This window comes from Antechinus flavipes, chromosome 3 (assembly GCF_016432865.1).
Source record: "Antechinus flavipes isolate AdamAnt ecotype Samford, QLD, Australia chromosome 3, AdamAnt_v2, whole genome shotgun sequence".
Lineage (NCBI taxonomy): Eukaryota > Metazoa > Chordata > Mammalia > Dasyuromorphia > Dasyuridae > Antechinus > Antechinus flavipes.
The window spans coordinates 123,342,910-123,364,461 of NC_067400.1; the positions used below are offsets into that span (position 1 = coordinate 123,342,910).

General features: G+C 33.5%; 1 pseudogene; it reads right to left on the bottom strand.

The window, feature by feature from the left end:
- Window positions 1–577: 577 nt before the first annotated feature.
- LOC127558430 (uncharacterized) lies at window positions 578–677 on the bottom strand (annotated as a pseudogene).
- Between the last annotated feature and the right edge of the window lie 20,875 nt (window positions 678–21,552).

Sequence of the window (21,552 nt, forward strand, 5' to 3'; positions counted from 1 at the left end):
TTCTCTTCCTTCTCTGCAAAAGGAGGGGAGTTATGGATATGACTTGGTTGATATATTGGTCAATATTTTGGAAGTAAATTTTTCCTCTTTTTAATTTTTTTTACATAAGTTATAATTGAGAGAAAAAAGATGGAGATACATGTTGGGAAATTTGTTGTTTTTGAATTGTTTGTCATGTTCAACTTTAATCCATGAGTAGTTTTGTCCATTAGTGTTTTTTTTAATTTAAAAATTTTATTTTATTATTTATTTTTTCAAATACATTAAAAGATAATTTTCAACATTCATCTTTGTAAAACCTTGGGCTACAAATTTTTCTCTTCACTTTCCCTCTCCCTTAGAGAGCAAACAATTCAATATTAGTTAAACAAGTGTAATTCTTCTAAACATATTTCCATATGTCATACTATGCAAGAAAAATTAAATCAAAAGGGAGAAAAATGAGAAGAAAAAAAAAACAAGCAAACAAACAAATAAAAAAAGGTGAAAAATACTATGCTTTGATCCACATTCATTCTCCACAATTCTCTTTCTGGATGCAGATGGCATTTTTCCATTACAAATCTATTGGAATTGCAAAAATATGGAATGCTTCATGAACTTGAATGTCATCCTTATATAGGGACCATTCTAATCTTCTTTGTATCATTCCAATTTTAGCATCTGCTGAAACGAGCACCATGTGTATTTTTTGGGAAAGATACTGGAGTAGTTTGCCATTTTCTTCTCTAGTGTGTCCCCATTTTACAAATGTGGAATAAGGTAAATAGGAGTAAAATAACTTTTCCAGGGTTATGCAGCTATTAAGTATCAGAGGTCAGATTTGAATTCACATCTTCCTGACTCCAGGTCTCATCTTCTTTCCACTGCACCACCTAGTTGCCCCTTGAGAAATTTAAGTAGTACTTTAAAAAAAAGTACCAATTTAAAAAACAACACAAAAAATAAAGGCAGTGGACAACATATGGAGATTAATGAGCTAGGAGCTTTAGATGGCACTAGGGCTGGAAACAAGGCAACTAACAGAGAAAATCAGTTAAAAGATGGGACTGAGAAAACCTTCCAATCTGGTATTGTTTATAGTATTTTAAAATCTCTGTCCTTATGCCTCACCACTCTACCAAGCTAGAGTAGCAGCTTGATTGGAGTCCCAATATTTAGGGTATAAAATTTTGAGAAGTTGGTCATCACAGGGTGGTGATTTTTTTGGTGACAACAAGTTTGAAGAACATTTACTGAATCAGGAAAGAAATTATGATTTGAATAGGCAAAGGTAATGCCCACACCAAAAAAAAAAAAAAAAAAAAAAAAAAAGGGATAGATCTGGAAGTAGTAATATACTATTAGGTATATATTGATATTGCTTATATATATATGCTTTTATTCCAAGTGTTATCAAAATCTAAATATACAGAAAAAACATCATATGCTAATAATATATAATCTTTGTGAGGCAGGAAGTTCACTCTTACCCTGCTCAGATGAAAGGAGATGATTTGATGACTTGATAAGAGCTTTCATAGTTTCAGAGATTCATAGTTAAAAAGATCCTTACAGGTCATTTGATCCTGCTCCCTCATCTTACAGGTGAGGAAATGATAAGTTAAGTAACTCATTAAAAGTTACAAAGGTAGAAAATTTGAATCTCACTCTTCTGCTTCCAAACTTAACCCTCTTTCCTACTATACCAGGCTGCTGACCTAAGGATGAATATTCTCTTATCATAAGAAGAGATAAATTACCAACCACCATCTTGGCCATAGAGATAACACTTGTTTTTTCCTTGTACTTGGCACAGACATAAAGAAACTAAAAAATAAAAGTTAGGTCAGGAAATGGTGAAATATATCATTTTGATACCATGCTTTTTAATGAGTACAAACTATGTTCTTCATCTTGAATTAGATTTACATAAAGGGAACATAGTGATAGAAATATTGGATAACATAAATATTTACTGTTATTTATGTTATCTTGCCTCTCGCCTGCTATTAATGTGTCTGTTACAGTATCAATATTTCATGAGCTTTGATCTAACACATCACAGAGTAAAGTGACACTATATCACACCAGACCAAGAAAATGTGCATCTTCAAATGTTGGTTGTGTTGGCAGCACTTTTTCCAGATGGGTGGAGATCATTTAAGTTCCCAATTAAGTTCCTTGGGTCTATTGGCAAATTCCATTTTCTACATTTCCTGAAGGGATCATTTATATTAAAGATTCAAGGCTGGTCAAGCCTTTGTAATTAATTGTCTGTAACCCATTAGTTCAGTTGGTCAAAGCAAAGAATTTTTTCTGTTTTACAGTAGATGAAACTGAGGTATAGATAGGCTGAGGGATTGGCACAGGTTCACAAAAGCAGGAAGTTTCTTTTTTTTTTTACATTGTAGATGCTTTATTTTTTATTTTTTTTTAATTTTTTATTTAATAATTACTTTATATTGACACTCGTTTCTGTTCCGATTTTTTTTTCCCCTCCCTCCCTCCACCCCCTCCCCTAGATGGCAAGCAGTCCTTTATATGTTGGATATGTTGCAGTATATCCTAGATACAATATATGTTTGCAGAACCGAACAGTTCTCTTGTTGCTTAGGGAGAATTGGATTCAGAAGGTATAAATAACCCGGGAAGAAAAACAAAAATGCAGATAGTTCACATTCGTTTCCCAGTGTTCTTTCTTTGGGTGTAGCTGCTTTTGTCCATCATTTATCAATTGAAACTCAGGTCTCTTTGTCAAAGAAATCCACTTCCATCAAAATATGTCCTCATACAATATCGTTGTCGAAGTGTGTAATGATCTCCTGGTTCTGCTCATTTCACTTAGCATCAGTTCATGTAAGTCTCGCCAGTCCTCTCTGTATTCATCCTGTTGGTCATTTCTTACAGAACAATAATATTCCATAACATTCATATACCACAATTTACCCAGCCATTCTCCAATTGATGGGCATCCATTCATTTTCCAGTTTCTAGCCACTACAAACAGGGCTGCTACAAACATTTTGGCACATAGAGGTCCCTTTCCCTTCTTTAGTATTTCTTTGGGATATAAGCCCAATAGAAACACTGCTGGATCAAAGGGTATGCACAATTTGATAATTTTTTGGGCATAATTCCAGATTGCTCTCCAGAATGGTTGGATTCGTTCACAACTCCACCAACAATGCATTAGTGTCCCAGTTTTCCCGCATCCCCTCCAATATTCATCATTATTTTTTCCTGTCATCTTAGCCAATCTGACAGGTGTGTAGTGGTATCTCAGAGTTGTCTTAATTTGCATTTCTCTGATCAATAATGATTTGGAACACTCTTTCATATGAGTGGTAATAGTTTCAATCTCATTCTCTGAAAATTGTCTGTTCATATCCTTTGACCATTTATCAATTGGAGAATGGCTTGATTTCTTATAAATTTGAGTCAGTTCTCTATATATTTTGGAAATGAGGCCTAAGCAGGAAGTTTCTGAAACAAGAATTGAAATCAGAATTTCTTGACTACTAAGCACTTGAGTTGTCTAACGACTTTCCTAAAACTTTCATTTTACCCTATAATATATCTTTTCTCCCCAGATTATATTGAAGCAGCATTATCAATACTCTCATTTTTATAGCACTTTTATATTTGTCACTAACCTTGTGAGATGGCTTGTATAGTTATTTTTTGTAATTTAGGATATTGAAGCTATCAGAGCCAGCAAAATGTGCAACATAAAATAGATCAGGGATATCACTAATATACAAAGTCAGTTCTGGTTTTGACCTAGAAACTTATTCTTTACTCATAAATTTCTGCTTGTACCAAGTAGATAGTGCTAACAAAATGACAATCTTAGAGTCATAACAGAAATCAGGGTTGAAGTGACATCACAGAGTAGAAAAAATTCCAGCTTTCAAGTTGGTAGACCTGGGTTCAAGTTTTTATTATGTCACTCAAAATACTCTGCCACTGAACTTGGAGTAACAAAGGGTTCCAAAGTTGAGAATCCTTCACATACTTCACAAAAGAAACTATATCACATATTTGCTATTTGCTATTATAAAAGGATAGAGGTATATGATAATTGTATTCTATTCTGCCATCATCAGACCATACGTATGTTCATATTTGTGTCCAAAAAAGTATATGATCTACTTTTATTAGATCATTTTGTGATAAGTTCTGAATGTCATATTTTATGAAAGTCTTTGGTAGTTTTATGTACAGAGAAAGGATACTAAGAACATGATGGAGACTAAAAAAATGTCACACTAGAGTCAGAAACTAGAGACAGTGTAGTTAAAAGAAAATTTGGGGCAACAATACTTTTCAAATATTTTAAATGTAAGCATATTATTGCTACAACTTACTCTGCTTGGCCCCAGAAGCAGGACTGAAACCATATAGGTGGAGTCATTAGGAGATAGAATTAATTCAACATAGAAAAAGAATTTTCAAAACTGTTTCAAAATGCACTGAACTGACTTAGAAGAAAATAAGTTCCTATAAACTGAATATCTTAAGCATAGTTGGGCTAATTCCTTGTTTGTTGGGATTACAACTTCAGAAAAGAAGAAACTATGAACTATGCCCAAAAGGCTATAAAATCATGCATATCCTTTGACTTTTTCATATCATTACTAGGCACGCATCCAAAAGAGATTTTTAAAAAAGGAAAAAGATCTATATGTACAAAAATATTTATAATGACTCTCTTCTCAGGACAAAAAATTGGAAGTTGAGGAGATGCCCATGAATTGGGGAATGGCTGAATAAATTGTGGTATGTGATTATGATGGAATATTATTGTTCTATGGGAAATGATGAGCAGGATGCTCTCAGATAAACCTGGAAATCCTCCATAAAGTCAAGCAAAGTGAAATGAACTGTGTACAGAGTAATAGCAAAGTTATGGTATGATCAGTTGTGAATCACTTTGCTATTTTCAATAATATAATGATCTAGGACTACTCTATTAAGAACTGATGGTGAAAAACGCTATCCATACCAGAGAAAGAAGTAATTGTGTCTGAATACAGATTAAAACATACTTTTTTTTAAATTTTATTTTTCTAAAGGGTTTTTTGGGGAGGAGGGGAGATTTGTTTTCATAATTTTTCAACACTGACTCTTGCAAAGCCTTCTCTTTCAACTTTTTCCTCCTTCCTTCTACTCTCTTCCCTAGATGACAGGTAGTCCCATACATGGTAAATATTTTAAAGTATATGTTAAATATAATATATGCATACATATTTATATAGTTATCTTGCTGCACAAGAAAAATAGAATTTAGAAAGAAGGTAAAAATAACCTGGGAAGAAAAACAAAAATGTAAGCAAACAATAACAAAAAGAGTATAAATGCTATGTTGTGTTCCACACTCATTTCCCAGTGTTCTTTCTTTGGGTGTAGCTGGTTCTGTTCATTATTGATCAATTGGAACTGATTTGGATCTTCTCATTGTTGAAGACAGCCATTCCATCAGAATTGATCCTCATATGGTATTGTTGTTAAAGTATATAACGATCTCCTGGTTCTGCTTATTTCACAGCATCAATTCATATAAGCCTCTCCAAGCCTCTCTGTATTCATCCTGCTGGTCATTTCTTACAGAGCAATAATGTTCCATAACATTCATATATCACAATTTACTCAGCCATTCTCCAATTGATGGGCATCCATTCAATTTTGTGGAATATTTTGCATAAATTTACATGTGCCTTCTTAGAGAGGTGTGGAATTGGAGAGGAAGGGAGAAAAACTAGAACTCATAAAATTTTAAGACAAATATAAAAATTGTTTTACATGTAATTGGGAAAATAAAAATATTTAATATATAAAAGGAAGATGAATGGATTACATCATTCCAGATGTAACCCCAGCTAAGAAACTAGTGAGACCTAATAGCTAGATGAAAGGACTTGACTTTTTCTGAAACAATAGCAGCAGTGGAGGAGTTGCTGACATAGAGGTATCTTGCAGAGGTACTTTGGTAGGAGATCGGAGAAGAGAAAAAGCTAGAAAAGCTAGCCACTGAATGAGGAGATGAGTCTGGACATTGCTTGGGAGCTGAGGTGACTATTTTGTGGTGAAAACTTGTTTAAATTCATCAAGGAAATTTTTCCTCATTTCTGTCCTTGAACTAAAGCACAGGGAGAGAGACAGAGATGCATATTCTAAACAGAGAGGGCCAAAGAGAGAGAAAAAAAGAAATAGAGACAGAGATAGAGAGAAAAGGAAGGAAAGTTGAAGGAAAGAGAGGAGAGAGGAAAAGAAAAAGAAGAAGAGAAACCATTTGCTGACATGTCCATAATTAAGAGTTAAAATCTACAATGAGGGAACCCTTATATCCTTGGAGGATTCCAACTAAAGCCCTAATTAGAGAGAAGAGGAAGAGTAAAGGGCTGGAAAGAACAATAAGAAATCATTCATAGAAAAGGGAAAGGAGAGGAAGGAAATTCACTTGCTGAGAAGGTCCTTGGATTAAGAATTATGCACTAAAGTAAGGAAGTCGGTCCTTTTTGTCTTACCCAAAGGTTCTTATACTTAGTTGTGAACCCACTTGGGGGTATGTAAGTGAATGTAGGGGTTGTGAAAAATGTAGTAATAAAGAAAGTTATCAAATATTCTGCCAAGATTTAATTCTTTATATAAAAAATAAATAGGCAATCCATCTGTATGTTTTCATCTTTAATAAATAGTAACATATGTAAACAAAAGAATTTTTTAAAAATAAATAATTATATAAATGTATTATTTTTTATTAGTAAATAGCTGATTTGTGTATCTATTTTATATATCTATGTACCCAGGAGTCAAGTAAAAATGTCTTGGGGAAATGATAGTATAAAAAGTTTCATAAGCCTAGTTCTAACTCATCCTTTGCCTTGGAGAGTTCCAACTGAAATCCATGTAGAGGGAAGGGGGGAAATAGAAGAAGTGGAAAGAACAATGGGATATCATCTACCAAAAAAGAAAAGGGGCAGAATGAATGAAGTGACTTAGCCTTGCTCTGTTCATCAGAGCCAACATCTCCCCTCCTCTCCTTCCCCCCCCCCCACCCCAGTCCCTCCCACTGCTCTAAAAAAAAAAAGTTTCTATGGCTACATACACTGCACAGAAGATTTTGCCTTTGCCCAGAGTAAGCAATTAATGCATGTTTATTAAATTGCAATATTTGTTGAATCAAATTAAAAGTCGTATTGGCTTTTCCTTTGGATCTTCAGAAGGTCACACTATTTTTCACGCCTTCTGAAGTAGCTCTCTTGACATAAAAGCAGCCTCTGTGATTCCTCAGTCTGCACAGTCTTTGAACAAGTCTCTCTTCTGAGTGTTTCCCTGGAGTGACTTGTTTCTGATTGCAGCTTTTTCCTCAGCTTAGTATACTCTCTTACCCAGCTTGGCTCTCTTCAGTCTCCGCTTTGCCCTTTTTGTGCCTCTGAGCTTCTCCTTTTATATAATGGGTTTATGGAGCTCTAAGTCCCTCAGCTCCTTTCATTTGGGCTGCTGAAAGAAGTTGGTGAATAATTCCTCAACTTGGTTTGTTAAAGGAGCACATGCCAGTATAACAGGGTGAATGGAACTTTTCAGTGGTAGGAGGACAGAAGAGGGTATGGGTGATAGCAAGTTGCCACCTTAAGCAACTCAAGGGACATTCTAACTGTCCACCACTATCCCCCCTTTATGAGGTAATTCTGAAAATGAAATGACCTATATTTAGTTAAGAGAAAGAGAGAGGAGACATACAGAAAGACAGAAAGAGGCAGAAATACAGAGACAGAGATATAGATACAAAAAGAGATATATATTTAAAAAAAAAAAAAGACAAACCTAAAGAAACAACAAAGAGATAGGTCAAAAATAAGGCCGATAAAAACAGAAACAGAAACAAAAATGGACAGACTTTATTTAAGAGGTTCAGACAGTACCTCTTCCCCAATAATGGGCTCAGGGTAGCAATTCCTAGTTTGAAATAAACATGTGGCAAATTCATAATGGCCATTCTCTTTGGCAAAAAGCTAGAATTATTTAGGAGAAGAGGTTAAAAACAAAATGAAGGCATACAATAAATACCAGGAATGGTAAGTATGACTAACCAGAGTTAGCTAGAGTGAGAAGACTCAGAGAAGAGGAACTATGAAGAGGGAGAGGGAATATCTCATAGTGAATTTCCTCCTAAGAAGAATTTAGCAAAGATCTTCATTATAACCAGATCTTTTATAAGGGAAATATAGCCTTAGGAGTTTCCCAGGCAAAAATGGCACAAACTCAAGAGGAACAGTCAAAGAGCCAGATGATTGCACCTGGAATACCAGGTCTCAGACCAGTCTGAAGCTATGCCAGTTAAGATAGAATGGGAAAGCTAACTTCTTTTTTTGTGTGAAATTATGTTTGATAGAGTTTACATTATGACTTACGGTAATAAGTTAATAAGTTTCCATCAAGTTTGTCTCAAAGGTTGTTGTGACTATCTATCTTTAAATATGCTAAGGAGATTGGGGATAGGATGAATGAAATAACAATAGATTCTAACTTCACATTATTTTGTAATAGCCACTTAGGTTTCTTCCTGATAGGTGAAAAGAATAAATCACATTACCCAGTAGGTGGTCATGAGCTTCTTGGATCATAGATGTTGAGTTGGAAGGGACCTTAGAAATGATCATTTTATTATTTGCTCCCATTTTATAGATGAGGAAATTAAGACAGAATATGTGCCTAAAGTTATAGAGGTAACAAAATGCAGAGCTTGTACTCAGATTCATTGATTCCAAATTCAGAATTCTTTCCCTCTACATAGGACACTGTCTCTATTAGGGAATAAGAATATTCATGGATGCCTCCAAATCCACACAACCATGTTATGCACCTTTAAAGAGCATGCCTTTCTTTAGTCTTTTGGTAATTCTCATTTATTGGGCAATCAACTGGGATAATTTAAAAACTTTGTTCTAGGTTCAGCTCTGTGAAGCTCTATTTGTTATTGTACGGTAATATCTGACTCCATTTGAGGTTTTCTGGGCAAAGATGCTCCAACTATTTTTACAGATGAGGATGCTGAGGTAATAAAGGTTAAGTGACTGTCCAGTCCAACATAGCTAATACCTGTCTGATGCTAGATTTGAATTCATTTTCCCAACTCTAAAACTGTTGTTCTATCCACTGCAAAACCAAACTGCCCCTACTTAAAGCTATTTTCCATTGCTTTGGTGCTGGTTGTCAAGAAGATGCAAGTTAATTAGGGTATCAAGGTAGGTAATTAACTTGTATTGGTTTTACCCATAAAGTGATATGAAAGTAATATTAGAACAACAACCATGTGTCAAACATGTACAAGACACCCTAGTCTCTAAGCTTTTTTTTTTTTGGGGGGGGGGGTTGGGGAGAGTGGGGAGGAAGGGCAGGGGATGAAGGCAGAAGGTTGAATGAAACATAACCAGTCTTCAAAAAAAAAAAAATCCTGGACTTGTTTGTATATACTGTTATCTTCAGGAGATAAATATATGATTTTTTCCAATACAAAAATAAGCTGCGAAATAAATCCACAATGATGTGGAAAATAACTGGTACTTTCAAGTCTCCTTTTTACCCTCCTCACTCCCAAACCATCTACAGATTTGGGAGGACCCAGGGCTTCCTAATCTATCTCCACTTCCCCATAAATACATTCAAACATCCACAATTAAAAGTGGATAACAATGGACCACCTATATCCGTAAATGGGCCATTATCTGCTCTTGCTATTGTATCTTTGGCTGTTTTATAGATGCTTTCATCATCTTAATACTGCAAAGATAACTCCAGTCTTCTGGGGTGGAGTCTATAATCTTTTTTACATTGTTCTCCTAATCAGCTGAAGAGGAAATGAGGGAAAGAGAGAAGTGGAAGCTTCTAGTGAGAATTAAGACTGAATAATATTTAAAGGTAGCTAGTATGTTTTAAATGAGATAAGAGCAGTACATACTCCTATTATTTAATTGTTTGAAATAAATTTTTGAAGTAAGGGTCAGCTTTCTGAACTGAAACTGTCTTCTATTGAAAGCTACTCAAGGAATACTAAGAACAAAAATGACTGGCCACAGGCAAATTTCAGTATAATGATGATGATAATTAAGAATAATAGTCCATGAAACAAAATTAAACATCTTCATTTTATAATCCATTTAATTATAATAATAATATCTTTTTAAAAAATGTGTGCACACATATAATCCTTGCTACTGGGGCAGCTGTCTCAGATGGAATATTTGACCAGGGGAATTTTGAGCTAGAATAGTGCTAAAGCCATCTGGTTGCCCACATTAATTCTGGGACCAATATTTCCAGGAATGGAAAACCATCAGACTACCTAACAGGAGGTGAAAAAGAGAGTGAACCAATATGGGTAGGAAATAAGAGTACACCAAAACTTCTTGCCAATCACCAATGGGCAGATGGCCACTACATTTACGGCCTGGATGAAATAGGAAGACTCAGTATAAAAAGAAAAGATGTGTCCATCCCAAATATTTATAATCTTCAAATTAGATGGGAAAACATTTCAAATATATATTAACTTAACATGAAATTTAAACTATGTGGGATTAAGTCAATGTGTGTATCAATTCACACCATCTCTGTTGTACGCCTGGAGTTGTTTAGAAACTACTTTCACTGAGTCTACAGAAGTTGCATTTACATTCCAATACTCTGATTCAATACAAAAGCAGTCAGTTTCTCCCCCTGTGCAATAAATACTCCACAGTATTGATGCACAAATCATGCATGTTAGGCATTTTATTAATTACATTAATACATTAAATACAAATTAAGTACAAAAAAGTAATTGTTATATTTGTCCTTGGACAGTTTCCATCTTAAGTCCTTTAAGAAAGGTGAAAAGAACAAGATGAATAACATCATCATCATTAGTAGCAGTAATACCTGATATGAACAGGTATTTCTATGAGCACCATCACAGTCAAAATCATTGCCTGATTTCTTCAATATAATGGTTTTCCACACAAATTTAAGATCAATGTTTTTAATTGATGTTACCATATTAAATACTCACAATTTCAGGGTTATGTTGGATTAAAAGCTTTCAAAATATTTTTATTGTGGTTCAGTGGCTTGCAATTCTTTGTAACCCCATTTAGTTTTCTTGGAAAAGATACTGGAGTCATTTGCCATTTTCTTCTTCAATTTATTTTGTAGATGAGGAAACTGAGGCAAACTGGATTAAATGATTTATCTAGGGTCACACAGTGAGTAAATGTCTGAGGCCAGATTTGAACTCGGGAAGATTAGTCTTCCCAACTATAGGCTCAGCACTCTACCAAACTAACTGCCCTTTTGAAATATAGGAAAAGATAAATCAAAGTCATATGGGAGCACAACAAGGCTTATTTCCTTCTTGTCTTGTCTGCTGCTGGAATTGTCCTAAGGACATTATCACTGATCCTACAGAAGATAATCTAATAGTTTTATTCAGTTACAAAAACAGTCATTTTATTTATCCATGCAAGGATAAGCAAAACATTTAATAAAAAAGACTAATAGCAGGATAGTGATTTGTCACAACTAGGATTGTTTCTATTTGAATTTCACTGGAAAATATGAGAAGTAGAAGATAAATGATAATATTTTGAGAATATCAGTGGAAACCTTATATAGCTCTTTACTTATGATATGGCTAGATAGCATTACTGCAATCTAGACTAACAATATTTCCACAGGAAATATGGGGTGGAGTAAGTTATAAAAACTACACTTAGCTCCCCCCCCACCCTCTTTGTCACATTTTGCTTTTCCCACTCCCTCCTACTCTAGACTCTTGAGATAACTAAGTGGTGCTACTTTAGATTGCAATTATTTTCTCTTTAAACCCTTTGTTTTAAATTGTGATAGGATTTCTGGACATCCTGAGCACCCAGTTTAGTATCATACATGTCCAATGCATTAAATAAAGCAAAAACAGCTTTGAGTAATGGGAAAGGCAAAGTATTTGGAGTGAGAACTGCACTCAAACACCTACTCCATTAACCATGAGGCCAAAGATAAATTACTGAAATTTTCTAAATCTTAATTTCCTTTTCTATAAGAGAGGAACAATACTACTTAAAGTATCTACCTTATTACTATTTAAGGAAAGTTGCTTTGTAAATTTTAAGATTTCATATAAATGTAAGCTACCTGGTATTATTATCTCAAAGAAGATAAATATTTCAGTTCCTGATTTGGAGAACCTTGCAATTAACTAGAGCAATTTCATTAATTACTTAAATTCAGAGTCTATATGTAGAATCTGGATCTGTATCATTATTCTTGAATATGCAATGAATGAAAGAACAAGAAAGCATTGTTCTCTATGGCTCTTTCATCTTGAGTGGAAGAGAACTGTTTATCTAAATCAAAACATCCAGGATTAATAGTTACCAGAGCACCATTATATATATTCTTTTACTTGATTTTTACCATAGTATTCAAAGCTGAATAATAAATTAACTTAAAGATCATTCACAGAGAAATGTTTTATCTCTTATGTGGCTATATTTACCAATATGCCTTTTTACTTTTGTAAAAGACCAGGCGACAGGTCCAGTCTCCTATAACATTCTATAAGATAGCTCAGAGCCTACTAGTAAATTTGCCCAATCACAGTGCTCAACATCTAGACTCTACTACTCTCCCTTCTGCCTAACTTTTTTTTTTCTAAATAATAGCTTTTTAATTTTCAAAATAGATGTAAAAATAGTTTTTAACATTTACCTTTGCAAAACCTTGTGTTTTTCTTCCTCTCTTCCCCCCACCTCCTCCCCTAGACAGCAAGTAAGTCAATATATGTTAAACATGTGCATTTCTCATATATATATATATTTCTACATTCATCACACTCCACAAGAAAAACCAGATCAGAAAGGGAAAAAAATTTAGAAAGAAAAAACAAACAAATGTACAATAACAAAAAAGAGGTGAAAATATTTTGTTGTGATCCACATTTCTCTCTCTGGATGCAGCTGGCTCTCTCCATCACAAGTCTTGGAATTAGCCTGAATCACCTTATTGTTGAAAAGAATCATTTGATCAGAGTTGATGATTACATAATCTTGTTGCTGTGTACAATTTTTCTCTTGCCTCTACTCACTTCACTTAGCATTAATTCATATAAGTCTCTTCAGGCCTTTCTGAAATTATCCTGCTGATCATTTTTATAGAACAATAATATTCTATACCATTCATATACTATAACTTATTCATCCATTCTCCAACTGATGGGCATCCACTCAGCCTTGCCACCACAAAAAGGGCTGCTACAAACACCTTTGCACATGTGGGTCCTTTTCCCTTTTTTTATGATCTCTTTGGGATACTGACCCAGTAGAGACACTTCTGGATCAAAGGGTATGCACAGTTTGATTACCCTTTGCTGTCCAACTTCTTTATCCAATGGGCAGGATTATAATAGGATCAATCTTATCAATTGTAAGGTAAAGATTATTGTTTGAGAAGTCACTCAATAGTACACAACAATGAACAAATTAGGATGCTAGGTAGCTTTTCAATTCTGGTGTTTTTTTCCTCTAATTCTTGACACTTGGTATGCTAATACATTTCCAGCTACTTAAATCTAATTTTACATATATCTTCCCACCCTTTTTCCCCAAAAAAAGAGACAATGTGGTACAGTTTGAATCTTGACTCTACCTTTTACTAGCCATATAACTGCTTATTTTATTTCACTGGGCTTAATAAATGTTTATTTTCTTTCCTCTTAGTTTCTACATTTGTAAAATGGTTATGATAATATTTGTACTAGTCTCAAAGAATAGTTGTAAGGAAACAGTCTTATAAATTATAAAGCATTATAAAAATGTGAGCTGCTATTATTAACAACGCTTCTCAAATGCCTATCTGTAACTTTATTCTAGGAACCCCAAGGAAAAAAAACTGAATTTGAATCATGCCTCAGATGCTTATTAGCTTATTAGCAGATTAGCTTATTAGCTGGGCATCATTTAATAGCATCTCTTGGCTTCAGTATTCTCATCTGTTAAAGGAGGATAATAATTGCACCTCCTTTCCTAAAGACTGTTGTATCAAAGAAGGTAACCTATGTTAAGGACTTTGTGAACCTTCATGTATTAGCTTTTATTCCAATCCCTTGCTCATCTTAGAGCTAAGTTGGGTGAATTCTCTATGTACCTTTATGGTTGTAATAGTATACTCCCTATATCAGCACAGTTTTTAAAATATGTATCATTACCTTAAAATAGTTCGTTATTAAATTTCTTAGAACTTAGGTATTATCTATTTATTTTATTACATGATTAATGTTATGACTCTTTTCCTTCAGTCCACACCTGTGATTTTTTCAATGGGAAAATGCATATCAATCAATCAAAAGACATTTATTGAACACCTCTCCTATGCCAGATTCTGTATTTAGCATTGGGGACACAAAGAAATAGTCCCTTTTATGTTGTATCAAAAGAAACAAAATGTATATATTCTATGTGTGTGAGTATACACAGATATCCATTAAAGCAGCCATATCCTCTAAATAAATAGCAGGATTTTTTCCCCTGGAGGTTGAAGGTGGAAGGTCAGAAAAAAATATGACAGAAATTGAGACTTATGCTGAAATTTTAAATAGCCTAAAGATTTCAAAAGACAGAAGTGAGGAAAGAGAGTATTCTAGGAACAAAGAGATCAGCACCAAAGATCAATGCAAAGAACGGTAAGAGAAGTTTGGCTAGATAGTAGATTTGGGGAAGTATAGCAAAATATAATAAACCTGGAAAGATAGATTGCAGTCAAATTGTGAAGGACTTAAATACCACACAAATATGAAAACTCCCCCAACAGATTCAATTCAACAGCTGATTGTTACTGCCTGCCTAAGGTTAGTGACAGGGTAAGTGATATGTCTCTGGTCAGACAACTCATACTGATTGGAGAAATCACTCATTTGAAGATTCAAAGAGAAACTCTTGACTCAAGCTTGCAAAACTCTTGTGAGAGTAAGTAGAAATCTAGCTCCATTAGAGAAATCCAAAAATCAGGTTCTTTTGGATATTGTATTTGATCCAGATACAAGAGAAGAGGAATAATAACTGATTTCCTAGTTCAGACAAAATTTTTCTGGGACCATTTCCTCCCATTTCCAAAGGAGAGTCTCACTTGTGGATCTATTCCACTGGATTGATGAGGAATTTATTCAGAGGAATGTGGAAGATGGGAGACCATAAAACACACACACACACACACACACACACACATACATACACACACACACACACACATACATGCACACTGATAACTCCATCTATATGACATTCTGTAAGTGGTTTTATTTATTCTTATTCCTGGGCAAGGTAGAGATGGAGCTTCTTGGAGCATAAAGTAATAATTAAGATAGAATATTTTGTCCTTGACCTAACTTTGTCTTTTTTTTTAAAGATCATTTATTCATAAACTTCTATTAATAAGTCTTTATTATCTACTATATACCAGGTATTGTATTAGTTACTAGGCATACAAAAATAAATAGAAAAGGAATTTTCTATGACAAAGTGTGAGTTCATGGTTTGAGGAACTTTTTCTTTCAATGCAGATCAACTCCTTTTTCTTTGAGTTAGTGTAGTGTAGCATTGGCTAGAGCACTATATTAAGGTTGGGTGAATTGGAGTTGACAGCTGATATGTGTCTGGGTAGGTTTTGCTCTATAATACCCTGTTCTGGTACACTTATCATGTATTGTTGTTCTTTATAACTTTCTGTTTAAGGCTTTCATCTTCCTTTAAAGAGAGAAAAGCATCTCCATGACAGATAGTATGGCACAAGGGATAGAGATGGCTTCAAATCTCTGAAAGACCCGGGTGCAAGTTGTTTTGCATAAGGCTATCCTTAAGGTAGAGAATTCTTACAAGAAGCTCTTTGGATGAAGAACTTTTGGTACTGATTGTGATGAAATACTATTTTACTATAAGAAATGATGAACTCAATGGTCTTAGAAAAATGTGGCTGGATTTGCACAAAATAATACAGAGTAAAATGAGCAGAAACAAGAGAATAATGCTTACACTAACAAAAATTCTTTTTAAAGAACTTTGAGTGACTAAGTCATTTAGATTATTATAAGTACCCAAATTAATTACAAAGGACATATGAACATGAAGGAAGACCTTGTCTGTATCCAGAAAAAGAAATGATAAATAGAAGTATATCAAAATGGTTTTACATGCATTTCTATGTATATGTATACATATAGATATGTATATATATTTATATATACATATATATATGTATATATAAATGTATATACAGATACATACATATTTGTGTCTTCTGGTAGGGAGGGTAGAAGAAAAAAAGAAGAAATGTACATAATTTTATTATATATTTAAAAGGAATAGCAAGCTATCCATAATAGAGTAGCAGTTTTGTGAAATATCATCTTTTTTCCTCTCTTCTATAGTATGTTTTTCATTGTTGTTGTTGAGACAGTTGGGGTGAAGTGACTTGCCCAGGGTCACATAGCTAGGAAGCATTAAGTAATTGAGGTCACATTTGAACTCAGGTCCTCCTGATTCAGGGCTGGTGCTCTATCCACTGTTCTACCTGGCTGCCCCCTTATTCTATAGTATGTTATAGAAATGCTTGTTTTATTTCTTGATGATAATTGTTAAAACTTAAATAAATATATTTTGTTTAAAAAATGTTCTTTGCCTGTGGAAGAGGCAAAGTTAGAGAGTACTTAGGAGAGGAGAGATCCTACATCTTCTGACTTCCATTTTTGAAAGAGAACAAGCTATTTTAGGCTCTCTTTGACTAGGATGCTCACATTAACTTAGAACACTGAGTAATAATTCTTTACAAATTAAGAGAGTCTTATTTAAAGAGGCTTGAGCACTAAGTGACATTTTACTTGGTCAAATTGGTGCTTAAGCTGGACTTGAAAGTCATTGGTACAAGTCCATAAGTATATAAGTATAAGTCTTAATATATTCTTAGTATGAGAGACTGGGCAATTCATTAAACTGTTCAGGAACTCAGATGATTATCTAAACATATACATTTTAAAACAATTTCTATTTGTATAACCAGAGACAGAATGGATTGCACTTATGAAACTATAGTCAAGATTGTGACTTAGAAATGATCTAAGTGGGATAATTCAAGCTCTAACTCTCTTCTTTGTGCCTCAGATATCATAGCTAGAAAATAAGGAACATTTTACTCATTTACTTTATGTTTAAGGGATGAACAAAAGTAGTTTAAAGTACTTTGCCAAAAATTTAGTGTTACAATAACATAGTTATTAACACATGCTTACATAAGACAATGTCTATATAAATCACATCATTCAATTTTATTTAAATAACAACAAATGGTACATATAACAAAAGACTTGTGAAATTTTCATCCTTTGCTCAGATGAAATTCATGAATAATAAGTGGTTACTTTAATAGTTGGATAAGTATTGATTTAAAAGTATCAAGGATAAAGTGACTGATAATGGAACCAATTCTCATTTGGTTTTTTCTTCAAATGGTTTATTCTTCTTGTCTGGATATCTAGTTTAGAATCTTGCTGATTTTGAATGACTGCAACTGTAATGTCTGGTTTTCTATATATACTTAATTTGTTTATTGAATGGGACTCAAAGTTTGAAGTTATCTTTGATTTCTTTTTCTTTTTTCCTTGAAATGCAGAATCAGACAAGATGCAGCCAGTTTAAAATAATGGATAAAATTAAAACCAAAATTAATAAAGGTCTATTCACTTGACCCTCAAACTGCACTTTGCTTTTGATAAAATCAATGTAAGCAAAAATTTATAAATAATTTTGAAAATGTTGAAGTGCTAGTTAAACTTTTAAAAAATGAATCATATGATCAGTTCTGATGGATGTGGCTCTCTTCAGCATTGAGAGGATCCAAATCAGTTGTAATGAACAGAACCAGCTATACCTAGAGAAAAAACACTGGGAAATGAGTATGGACCACAGCATAGCATTTATACACTTTCTGTTATTGTTTGCTTGCATTTTTTTTTCTTCTCAGGCTATTTTTACCCTCTTTCTAAATCCAATCTTTCTTGTGCAGCAAGATAACTGTATAAATATATGTACCTATATTGTATTTAACATATATGGTACTACCTGCCATCCAGGGGAGGAAGAGGAGGGAAAGAAGGGAAAAGTTCAAACAGAAGTTTTTGCAAGGGCAAATGTTGAAAAATTACTCGTGCATATGTTTTGTATATAAAAAGCTATAATAAAAAATGTACAAAAATTTTAAATGAATCATATTTATATAATAGTATTAGATTTTGCATGCAGAAAATTAATGCATGTAAATGAAGTAGAGAGAAGTTAGTATATTATAATCAAAACCATAAGTGTATTTTCTGTTCCTGAAATTCTCCCAACATTTTGCAATACACTGTCTAAAGTGAGATAAAGTTTAGTTTATCATCAATTATAATAAGATCAATTAAAGAAAATATATGACTTTGTGTAATCATGGAACTATGGCACAGATAATTGAGATATAATTGAGATATAAAATTTTAAACTATACATCTTTCTCACCAATTGTGATTGCATTTTTGGCATAAAAGTGCTATTGAAAAAGTTCAAAATCTTTGCATTTGCATTTTAACACTAACCTAGTTTAATCAAAAACTATACTGTATTTCAAAAGCAAAGAGAAAAAATGACTTTGAAGATATATTCATTTCCCTCATATAAAGGACTTATTATATCATAAACAGATTCCATATTGTAAGAAATCATATGTGTAAGAATCTGAAAAGACCTATTAGGTCATCTTGTCTATCTTTACTGAGGGAAGCATTGTTCTGGCTGTATATTCTTCAGTGTTTTGTCAATTTAAAATATGCTAGAGGATTCAGCCCAGGCAAAAATCTTTAGTAATTCTAGTATTATAAATACAATCAAAACCCTGTGTATCTCTTGGAATATACTTCTGTAAAGCAGTGACAGAGAAAAACAATTAATAGATTAGGGAGCACAAAATACTCATACAACAAAGAACTGAATTGGGAGAAAGTAATGTTTGTTTGACACCCAATCAGGAGACATTTGAAGATTAAAATAGAGATTAGAGCAATAAGAGCTAGATAATTTGACTGCATTAATGTAGAATTGCATGAGCTAGAAATAAAAATCATTCTAGCAATCATGCTGATACTATGAATAATCTGTGATTTCCTTGATGTGAGTTTTCCTTGAACCAAGCATTTATTTACATATTTAATTGGTATTTGTTAAATGTTTTCTATGTACTAGAGTTGCATGGAGAAAAATGAAATAAATCTCGGCCAACACATAGTTTGTATTCTTTCAATCCTCTTAGATTGTAAGATTTGTGTCCATGTTTTACAATAAATACTCCGAAAAGAGTATATTCTTTCCTCTGGGGACCTAGTTTTTATTTTAAAAGCTGAGAATTGACATCATCATTGTCTTTATCATCATCATCATCATCTTCATCATCATCATCATCATCATCACTGGGAATTTTGTAGAGTACCTCAGAAGTCTTTAATTTTAATAGCTTAAAATTGTACAGACCTTTGAGATATCCAGTGTAATATATTTGTTTGAAAAGCACTTTCTACATCCTCTTTTCTGCATCACAGAAGGTCTATGAGACAGATGATAAAGGTATTTTAGTCTTATTTTATAAATGAGCAATTAATACTTAACAAAAGTAAGTGTCTTATTTGAGGCCATAAAGGTAATATCATTGGTGGAATTCAAACTTAGGTACTTTTTATTCTAAAACTAGCATTCTAATCACTTGAATACTTCAGAAATAGAAATCTGTAGTCTGATCATTAATATGAAGGATTATATGAATCCAAACTATCTGTGAGAGCTATCGTACTCATGATGAAAGGAAATTTGAGTATTTATAAAGTTAGTTTTAATGCTATACATTGTAATTTTATTTTGTTGAATAAATCTTATGTTATATTGAGATATTTTTAGCATAATTGTCTGTAGGAAATGTCATAAATTCTGATGACCTCAAGGGGAAATCTCAGGTAGAGTCATAAGTCAAAAAGGGTTAGCTTGAGGAAACTCTAATAATGAACCCAGTCTATCTATATTCAGAGTTTAGTTATAGGTCATAGACTCCATACTCACACACACATATACATTTATGCATATACGTATGTGTATATATACATATATATTCTTGTTTATCCTTCAGTCTCAAAGAGGATAATTAGGGAGGTGACACCATAACATACAAGTTAGTTGCACTTAAGTGAGAAAGCTCTATGCAAAATCACCAATCTCACTTTCTCTACTGGAGTAATGTAGATCCAATAGAAAGATATAGATCAGATGACTGAATTTAGCCATCTATGTGTCTAATGAGTAAAAATACCTCTTTGTTTATAATTAAAAGCCATAAAAATCTGATATCCTCCTGCTTTTTCAGTGTCTGTTAATAATCTTTCATGTATTCTATGTTCCACAAAATTGAACTAATGGGAGTTCCAGGGGTGAAGCCAAGATGGCAAGTAAAGCCAAGAAACTGCTCAAGCTCTCTCAGTTTCCCTCAAAAATCACATGAAACAAAGCCTTTGAAAAGAGTCTGATAGAATAAAACTACTATCTAGATCAAGATAGACTGGAAAAACTTCAAGAAAGGTCAGTCTTATTGGGGTGAAAAGGGTGTTCAGTCTAACTTAGACTTTGGAAAAACTGGTGAGAAGGTCTTAATCACACCAAATCAGCAGCTAAGACTCAGTCCTGGCTCAGTAGATATGCAGATCAGTGGGGTAGAAACTGGGTCCATTCCCAACTCTAAAGGCAAACTCTGGGAAACCAAGGCATTCCTGAAAAGAGCAGGAAAAGCTATCCCCTACAAACACAAGAGGTCCCATGCTCAAAGCCAAGGCTCAGAGCTGAGCTATACAGGAATTCTGGGAGAATGCCACATTTACTCTAGGAGCAGACCTCAGCCATAAAAGTTAAAAAAAAAAAAAAGAGAGAGAGAGAAAATATCAAAAGTAAAGAAAGAAAATGGGCAAGAAACAGAAAAGAACCTTGACCATAGAAAGCCACTATGGTGATAAGAAAGACCAAAACAGCAACTCAGATGAGGACAAAATGTCCACAAAGGAAATCTCAAAGAGTGATATGAATTGGACTCAAGCCCAGAGAGGCTTCTTGGAAGTGCATATAAAAGTCTTTAAAAGGTAAATAAGTGAGGTAGAAAAAAATGAGAAAAAAATGAGAGGTATGTAAGAGGGTCAAAAGTTTGTAAAAGGAAGGAAAAAAATTGACTGAAGAAACCAACTCCTTATTACAGTTGGCCAAATGCAAAAAAAAAAAAAAAATCCACTAAAGAAAACAATACCTTCAAAAGTAGAATAAAAGAAATGAAAAAAAATATATATATAAAAGCTAACTAAAGAAAATCACACATTAAAAACTAGAATGGGACCAATGGAAGGTAATGGCTCTATAAAAATTGACTGAAGAAACCAACTCCTTATTACAGTTGGCCAAATGCAAAAAAAAAAAAAAAAAAAAAAAAAAAAAA